The sequence below is a fragment of the Solanum pennellii genome, chromosome 11 (assembly GCF_001406875.1).
Source record: "Solanum pennellii chromosome 11, SPENNV200".
NCBI lineage: Eukaryota > Viridiplantae > Streptophyta > Magnoliopsida > Solanales > Solanaceae > Solanum > Solanum pennellii.
Window position 1 is genome coordinate 44,981,777 of NC_028647.1, and position 9,559 is coordinate 44,991,335.

The 9,559-nt window shown below is 32.8% G+C and overlaps 3 pseudogenes; 1 reads left to right on the forward strand and 2 right to left on the reverse strand.

Moving 5' to 3' along the window:
- Nucleotides 1-1,553: 1,553 nt before the first annotated feature.
- LOC107004389 lies at nucleotides 1,554-3,105 on the forward strand (annotated as a pseudogene).
- A 2,069-nt stretch (nucleotides 3,106-5,174) lies between these two features.
- The window catches only part of LOC114074745, a 10,208-nt pseudogene continuing 5,823 nt past the window's right edge, over nucleotides 5,175-9,559 (reverse strand).
- On the reverse strand, nucleotides 7,043-8,320 carry LOC114074857 (annotated as a pseudogene).

Consider the following 9,559-nt stretch of genomic DNA (forward strand, 5'->3'; position numbering starts at 1 on the left):
TATATATGTACTAGGTATTTTTTCGCACTTTGTGCGGTCATAAATAATAATTGCATTGACCTTACAAATAATTTTTGACTTATATCGATGCATTAAAAATAATGGGAAAATAGGTTCTTCAAAAAAATATTAACATATTCCCTACATGAATTTGATTATTTGTCATTATCACATAACCGAAGAACCCCTCTAATGAATAAATTATTCACAAAATATTAATCATTGGTTCTTTAATCCTCTCTAATGAATAATTATTCACAAAATATTAAATCATTGGTTCTTTAATCAACATTTAAAGGAAAATAAGAATATATACAAAGGTGTTTCCTAATAAATGGAAAAATTTAAGTTGCATAGATTATACAACTGTTATATATGTCTTAGGAGAAAATTTAAAAATTTGCTAACATAGTAAAAAATATATATACATGAGAATGAAGGAATTTATAACTTTTGAAATTGCATAACAAATTTCTTCAACTGATAAGTGAGAAATTTCATATCTTTGTAAAAATAGATATGTAAGCTTTTATATAATACTTTTAAGTTATAGAATTTCATATAGAACATCAAAACATGAATTCTTGGAACTGAGTACAATAATTGTTTTATGTACAATGAATATACATTTTATATGTGTATATGTTCAATATAAGCGGAGACAAAAACTTGGCAGAAACAAAAACAACGGAGTTTAAAGCATGTACTCAAAAACAACAATTAATATCATATGCATAAATTAATGATTGTAAAAAAATAACCAGGATACGTTAAAATAAAATAAAATAGAAAGGAAAGAATCGAGTCCAGTGAATGCACAATATCCCCCTTAAGTAATTCAGTTCCCTCCAATACGAGAGCAGTAAGTTATTCAACATGAGTAAAGCACACAAAAAATTAATTTTTTGGAAGTAAAAGAAGTAGATCAAAATTTTTGTTGGTTTTAAAAGAAGAGGAAACCCCTCTATTTATGGATAACAAAGGGTAGTGTGAATAAATCCTTATTGTGCCGTTCCAGAAAGGTTAAAACTATTTGGAGAAGTTGTAACCCTTTGAAAAGTTCATAACCTTTGATAAAAGTCGCAACTTTTCATAAACTCACAACTCTTCATGAAAGTCGCAACTTTTCATTAAAGTCGCAACTTTTCATAAAAGTCACAACTTTTGAAAGAAGTTGCAACTTTTCATTAAATTCATAACTTTTCATAAAAGTCACAACTTTTGATAAGAATCACAACTATTCATTCAAGTCGCAACTTTTTATAAAAGTCACATCTTTTCATGAAAGAGGAAGGCTAGTTTTGGAAATAAATAAATTTAAAAGGAAATTCTTGCTTGTGGTTGCGCCACATAGGCGAGCCTATATATATATATATATATATATATATATACATACATATATATTGCTGGTATGGGGCATGAGATACTAATGAAGTGATTGAGTTGAGAACAAATAGGCCATATATACCTTATCTCTTCTCATGCATAACAAATTTCTCTCTTTCTACACTTTCTTGATAAATTTTCCACTTCCTTAGATATTAAAAACATAAATGTCATCAAGTGTTTGCTCATCAACTTCCATTTCAAAGTTCATCATATTGTAGAAACCAAATGTACCACTATGACAGACCTCAAATAGATTCATGCTCATTTCATAAAAAGTTGTCTAATCAAGGACAAAATAGCATCTAGCCGTGTCCTTGCATTTTCAGCCAAGTCTCCCCCTAATGGTGACATCAATTATGCAAACTTGGTATTCACTCACACAGAAAATCCAACTCTTTTCATTTCGAATACTATCATTAGAGGTTTCTTAGAGAGTTCGACTCTAAAATATGTAATTCATATTTTCATTGAAATGTTGAACAATTCAAAAGTACAACCACACAAGCTTACTTAACATTCGGTCTTTAAGGCATATGCTCGAGGTAGTCTTGTGATAAATGGAGCTCAAACTTCATGGTAGAATCATCAAACTAGGCCTATAATTTGACACATTCATATGAAATACTCTGTTGTATATGTATGTAATTTGTGGTATTTTGGTTGAAGCAAGGAAATAATTTGATGACGACGAGATTGAGGATGTTGTTTCTTGGAATTCTATGATCATGGGACTAGATAAATTGGGAGAAATAGATGATTGTTGGAGGGTGTTTACTAAAATACCATTTTGAAATGATGTTTCTTGGAATAGTATAATAAGTTGTTTGTTAGAAATGGGAAGTGGAATGAAGCATTGGAACTATTTAGCACAATGAAAGAGGAAAATACTAAGCCTAGTGAATTCACTTTGGTGAGCTTGTTGAATGCTTGTGGACACTTAGGAGCACCTGATAAAGGGAATTGGATTTACAAGTATGTTAAGAAGAACAATGTGGAGTTGAATGTTATTATTGTTACTGCAATTATAGACATGTATTGCAATTGTGGAAACTTTGACATAGCGTCGCATGTTTTTGTAAGTGTCTCAAATGAAGGGTTGTCTTCTTGGAACTCTATGATTTTGGGCTTAGATACTAATGGATTAGAGGATGATGCAATTAATATATTCGCGAGTCTACAATGCTCAATTCTGAAACTGGATTCTGTGACTTTCATCAATGTACTATCCGCGTGCAATCACTCAGGATTGGTAAATAAAGCGAAATACTACTTTTCAATTAATGAAAATGGAATATGGTATTGAACCATCAATCAAGTACTATGGTTGTATTGTCAATATTCTTGGTCGAACAGGACTTAGTTGAAGAAGCAAAAGAGGTTATAAAAAGTATGAAAATGGAACCTGATGTTGTCATATGGGGTTCTTTGTTATCGGCTTGTAGGAGCCACATGAACATGGAATTGGCCAGATGGTCAACCGAGAATTTGCTTGAGTTGGATCCAAATGAAAGCAGTGGCTATGTATTGATGGAAAATATATATGCAACCTCAGGCTTGTTTGAAGAAGCTACGGATGAAAGGATATCAATGGAAGAGAAACATATAGCGAAAGAACCGGGATGCAGTCCACTACAAATTACTGGTGAAGTTCATGAGTTTGCTTCTGGTAGAAAGTAATATTCTGAGTTCCATGATATATATGCTTTGATGCACTAATCAGAATTAGGAATTTATTATCTACTTACAGCCATTGTACACAAAAACAATTTTAATTTGTCACACCTTTTAGGAAATGTCAGCATAACTAAGGGTGTGTTTGGATGGAAGGAAAATGTTTTCCTTAATTTTTGAAGGAAAGTCATTTTCCTTAAATTTGTGGAAAATGAGTTGAGTTAGAAAACATTTACCCAAATAAACATGAGAATATTGAAAAAAAAATTTACTTCATACCAAGCACACCATTAAGATGCTGCAATTTTAGGAGTAAATTTCATGTCAATCAAAAAACTTTTGTAAACTTTGACCCCATTAGATTATAAGCGACCCTAAAGGTCATTTTTTGAAAATTACCGTTTTACCCCACTTAGTAATTGCCTCAAGTCATATTTGATCAGTTTACAAAGTTGATTGAAAAATTAGGACTTTTGAATGTTTGCTAAAAGTTGTTTTTTGTAAGAACCGGAGCTACGAGTCCGGGAAGTTTGTTTATCAATCCTTTTTTCAGATGTGGATCAAAATTGAGTATTTACTTGTTGGTGAACTCATTGGCTGCAACATTCATGAATTTTACATATAACCACTTGCAACACACAACCCAAACGAATATCAAGGAATTACTTTATATTCTGAAAATAATACAAAATGTCAGTAGTATCAAATTAAAGATATACATCATTCCAATGATTAGACAGAGTTATGTATAAATAGTTCAAAGCATAAACTAATTAAACATTTATGGTTAGCGACAAAACTGTGAAACTATTTTTATTCACTTACACTTTGCTTTTAGACCACATTCAAGCAACAATATATTCAATATAGAATTGCATCAGAACTTTCCTTGTACAAATTGAGCTAGAGCGGTAACAAGCTTACATATAATGTTACCAAAATACATCCGTGAGAGCACCATTTGTTTTAATCATTGAATGTATTCTCCATCGACTTCTATGAACAGAACTTTCATGATGATAAAAAATATTTCAGTCTAGAAGATTTGAGAGAGAAGTTAGGTTAATAGACAAGAAAAGTGAGTCTTAATAGTCAACTAAGACAACAAGTGAGAATTTTCACAAGAATAAATTAATTGCTTTGATATTGACATATATTAAGATAATAAGATTTATTTTACAAATCTAAATATATTTTATTGATTTCATAGAAGCAATAGAGGATCACACTAGTCAAAAAGATTTAACTGAAAAAGAACTAACCAATAATGAAAAGATTCTAAAGAAATATAATAACTTACATCTGTCGAAGCACCACTTGTTTTAATCATTATTGGTTCTCCCAATCAACATTTTATGGTGGAAATATGAGCAATTTTCTGTGAATAGACATTCTTTGAGCAATAGACGCTCCACATTGCTCGACAAGATATAAGAAAAAAAGAATTAGGAAAAAAACAATGTGAAGTAAACAAAAAAAAAAGCTTCTCAAGCTAAAGAATAACTTACATTATTCAGAGTACCATTTGTTTTAATCATTACAAGTATTTATAATCGATCACTATGTTGGGAATTTGAGCAATATTTGGCCAGTATTCCCCCTTGTCAAATTCTAGAAGTGATGTGAGCGATGGGCAGTAGTAAATGGTTAATTTGAAGAGGGAAGAGAGATGTGCTGATTCCGAAAGTAATTGGAGCTTAGGGTAAGCATAGATGGTCAGCTCAGAGAGAGAGTGATTGGAGATTAGGGTAAGGCAGTGCTGATTCAGAAAGTGATTGGATATTAGGGCACTTCCAGATGTCTAGACGTTGAAGTGAAGTGAGGTGTCAAAGATGTAGTGAATGGAGCACATCATGGTAACATAGAGAAGCCACCCTTCTTCCAACATTGACTGAATTTGAGGTAAACAAGCAGTATGTACATATTGAAGAGAGGTGAGACTTTTTGCGATCTTTCCTTCTTAATGTTTTGAAATTGTGTATGCTAAGTCTTGTAATAGAGAAAGGTAACTCCAAATGTCAATGTTCCATCTCTTGGTCACTGTCATAATTTTGGATATTTAACTCTATGAGTCTCGATAAAAGCCACTCTTTTCATCCATTCACCAGTTCCATTCAATGACTGATCACAAGTTGTTGTAAATTGAAGGGCAATCCTCCTTCAGGAATGGACTTTGTTTCTCCACAATTCCACAGTTGTATTGTCTTAAGAAATGGAAGGAGTTCCTGCATACGCTCTGGCAGCCACTTCAGCTTTAAACAATCCCAAATATTCAAATATGTTATCTGGATCCCCCCACATGGTACCAAAAGTTTTTCAAGATTCCGACAACTCGTCAAATTGACTATTTCAGTGGCAGTAGGAAACATAAACCTAGTAAGGTTGGAGCAACAGGAAACTCTCAATTTGTGTGCTCCTGGGACAAACTCAGGTGATATATCATCACATTCTTGCAGACTCAATTCCTCCAGAAACATATTACAATAACTCATCTCACCAACTGGCTCCTCCAATATCAATTTTTGGCAATGAGATATCCGTATTGTCTTCAAGGTACTCGGCAGAATGCTAAAATATAAGGAGGTAAGAGAGATACAATTACTAATATCTAATTCAACAATCTGTTTCATTCCCTCAAGCTGGGACATATCCAAATCAAGTGCACGACATCTTGAAATTATCAATTCTGCTAGAGAAGTAAGATTTTCAGGCAACTTCCCCATCAACTTCGGGCAATTTTGAATTGAAACCTTCTCACTTGCAGGGAAATCTCCATTTCCTAGTACGTGCCATTGCTTCCACTCTGGCATATTTTCAAATTCAAGCTTCTCAAGAGAGTTAAAAGGCCTTTTGGAGGTGGAACCGCAGTAGAATTCTTCTGTCACCTCTGTTATTCCATGCATACCTCTAATGGAAAGAAATTTCAGACAAGGGAGTTGTCCTAGTGGGGGCAAGGAATTCAGTCCTTGTAGTGGCTAAGATACAATTCCACCACAAAGGATCATCTAACCATTTGGAAATTTTGTCCCCCTATATCTGGTGATTTCAACTGCTTTTATGTTTGTGTGTGGGCGTACCTCATCAACTATGTCTCTTTCTGTTTGTGATTTTTCAGCAATACTGCTTCTACTCCACTCCAAAGATAACTTCTCAACATGATTCTTCTCCCTCATCTTTGCGTTCACAACTTCCCTTCTATCAACCACATTTTGCAACTCTAGAATTGATAGAGATCCATACAAGTTATGCAGTTCACAAAAATTTTCCATGCTCAAATCCACAAGGACAACCTAGAAGAAACTTGGCTCCCACTAGGACATGGAGACTTTTCAACTTGCTCAGAGGTAGAGGAATCTTCAAGCAAGAACTGTAGCTTATGTTAAGATGATGCAAGTTAATCAACTTGCCTATCTGCAAAGGTAGCTCCTTAAGATAACAACAACGTGACAAGAGAAGTGTCTCCAAAATATACAGTACACAAATGGAATCTGGCAACTTTTTAATCTTTGTTGAGGAAAGGTCCTAAAATCTCAGGAGCTTTAATTTGTATCCAGCAACTCCACAAATGCGTAACTGACAATGATAATGCCCTTAAGGATGTTAGTCTTGTAAATGTCATGCAGCACCCTCTTGCTTATATGAAATGAATAAATAGTATTGACTGGAAGCAATGTCCTCAGTTGTTCAGATTTGGAGAGTAGTTTCAATTTCTCAAATTCATCATCTGTTCCCATGGAATAGGAAATATGTGCAATTTGTTCCAACATATGAGATCCTTCATTCTCTTATAACCTAATACAAAGTTTTGAAGATGCAATTTGGGTCAAATCATTTACAAGGTCATGCATTAAGAATTTCTCTACGTCTCCTTCAGAAGACGTTGGAACCATTTCGAATAGTGATTTTGATATCAACTCATGAAAGGATTGATTACCTGAATGAATTTTTTTTACAATACCATTAGCAATCCACAAGTGAATAACTTGGTCTTTGTAGAATCGATAATCTTTGGGATATATTGAACAATAAACAGAAAATTGCTTCAAATGTACAGGAAGATCATTCTAACTCAACATTAACACTGGTAATATACCATTCAAACAATTTGGAATCTCCCAAAAATTTGCTTCTTAAAATGTCTCTCTAATCATCCACGTTTATTTTGCAGCGGAAAATATCAGCAAGTGCCTTTAGAGCTAAAGGCAATCCTTTGCACTTGTCAGCAATTTTTCTTCCAATCTCTTCAAATTTTGTATATTCCTCATGATCACTGTTTTCTAGTGAATGTCGTTTGAATAAAGCCCAAGAGACTTCAGTAGATAGAGTTCCCATGAAGATTGCTCCTCCATCCATAATCAAGGAAACATTCTCCTTATATGTAGTTACAATGATCTTACTTCCGAAATCTCCTTGTACAAAAGGATTTCTCAAGTCATCCCACTCATTATAGTTATCATTCCGCACATCATCAAGGACAACAAAAACCTTCTTTCCTTTTATGATTTCCTTCAATTTGACTTGTAGTTGATTAAGATTGTCATCAACATTTAAACCAATTTCTTGAAGTAACCCTTTTTACATTTTGAAAGCATCATATGCCTCAGGAAAAAAAATCAAGCTTTCAAATCGAAATGGTCTTTCACCTTCTCATCATTGTAAAAAGCTTTAGCAAGTGTTATCTTACCCATGCCGCCCATTCCAACAATAGGAACTACAGTCAGATTTTTTCCATTTGCATCTTCAGACAATAAACGCTTAATCAAATCCTCTATTTCCTTGTGCCTACCAAAGATATCACAATCATCAACAAAAGAAGTCGAAGGTGTTCTAGTTTCTTGCTTCGTCAAACCAAATTGCTCCTTTAAGCCAAGGTCACCAATTTTCTCTTGCAAATCCTTTAATGTTTCAATAGTGTCTTCCAACTTGTCCTTTATGTTAAGGAAAAAATCATCACTTGTTCCATTAATTTTCAACACCATCGACAACTTGTCGAAACATATCAATCCACTAGCTAACATATTGATTTAATGTCTGCTTATTCTCTGTATCACTTAGCACAGCTAAAAGACCAAGCAAAGTCATTCTCAGCTTCTTTGAGATCCGAACATCATTCTTATGCTTCTGAACCATCTTGAGCAGCTCACCCTGAGATGCAAGCCTATCAAAGAGAATATTTATAGATGAAGAGATAAATGAACCACCAACCTGCAATTCTCTGCAAACCAAAACACGGAAACATAATATGATTTTTTAAAGAATTTTGACCACTGATTTCGCTCTTTGCTAGTTGTTACTTTCTATAGTACAAACTAGTATCTATTCATCAAATGGGACTGTAAATAGAGGTGGACCCACACATTCATGTCAGGTTGTATGTGTATCTGTTTAACTAAGAAAATAAATTATGAGAAAAAAGACAATTAAATTTATCCTATATTTTGATTAGTGACTATTAAACTTTATCAATCACTTTTTCACTAACCCAATTATCAATATAGAGAACAAAACACATGATCGCACGACTTGATATACGTTTAAAAGTTAACTCAACAAGAAGACAAAGACTTGTTACTTTCTCAATTCAATAATTAAAGAAAAAAGAGTAAAGGTGGGTGTAAAAGGCCCCCCCAAGTGGGTAACTCAATAATAAAGAGTAAGTTTCTACCCGACTTATTTTATTTATTTACAATGTAAAATAGGATTACCATTTCATGAATATATTGAAGTAAGGTAATTTTGTCTTGGTATAAGCCAAGAAAGTGTATAAAGTTATAAAAAAAATGAATTCAGGGGAGTAATAGTATCTTAGTTTAGTTAAAATGTGTATCTGATACTTCGGTCATAGTCTAGAGGGTACTTATGCCTTATCACAAATAACTATGTTAGAACTTAGATACTTCCTCAATCTAAATTTAAGTGTTTCACTTTTCTTTTTTGATATGTCTCAAAAACAATATATCTTTCTATATATTTATTTACTTTAAAATTCTTGTATTCTATCTTGTAAGCTTAAGACTACAAAATTTGAAAAATTACACATATCTTTATTTAACCATATATTTCAAAGTCCCTACTTATTTATTAAACTTTGTACTAAAACAAACTAGAACACTCAAATTGAGAGGAGTTAGTACTTATTAATTGTTACTTTATTCTAGTATAGATAAACAGGACTAAATCATGGTACAAAAACAACACACGTTGCACCAAAAGAAATTGACAAAATTCAATTTTCATCAATCAACTTATCCAAGAAACCTACACTTATTAACTACACAATCAAATCTAATAAAATCAATGGGAAGTAGGGATGACAATGAAATAGTATGGTTAGAATAATCTTTTAGAAAATATATATGGATCGGTTGAGTTATATAATTGCTAAGTTTAAATTAACCCATTCCATTATAATTAAAATCATTTTTTCTCATTTGTCTATCCATACTTTGCAGTGGCGGAGCAAAATTTTTTATCCAATATATATATATATATATATATA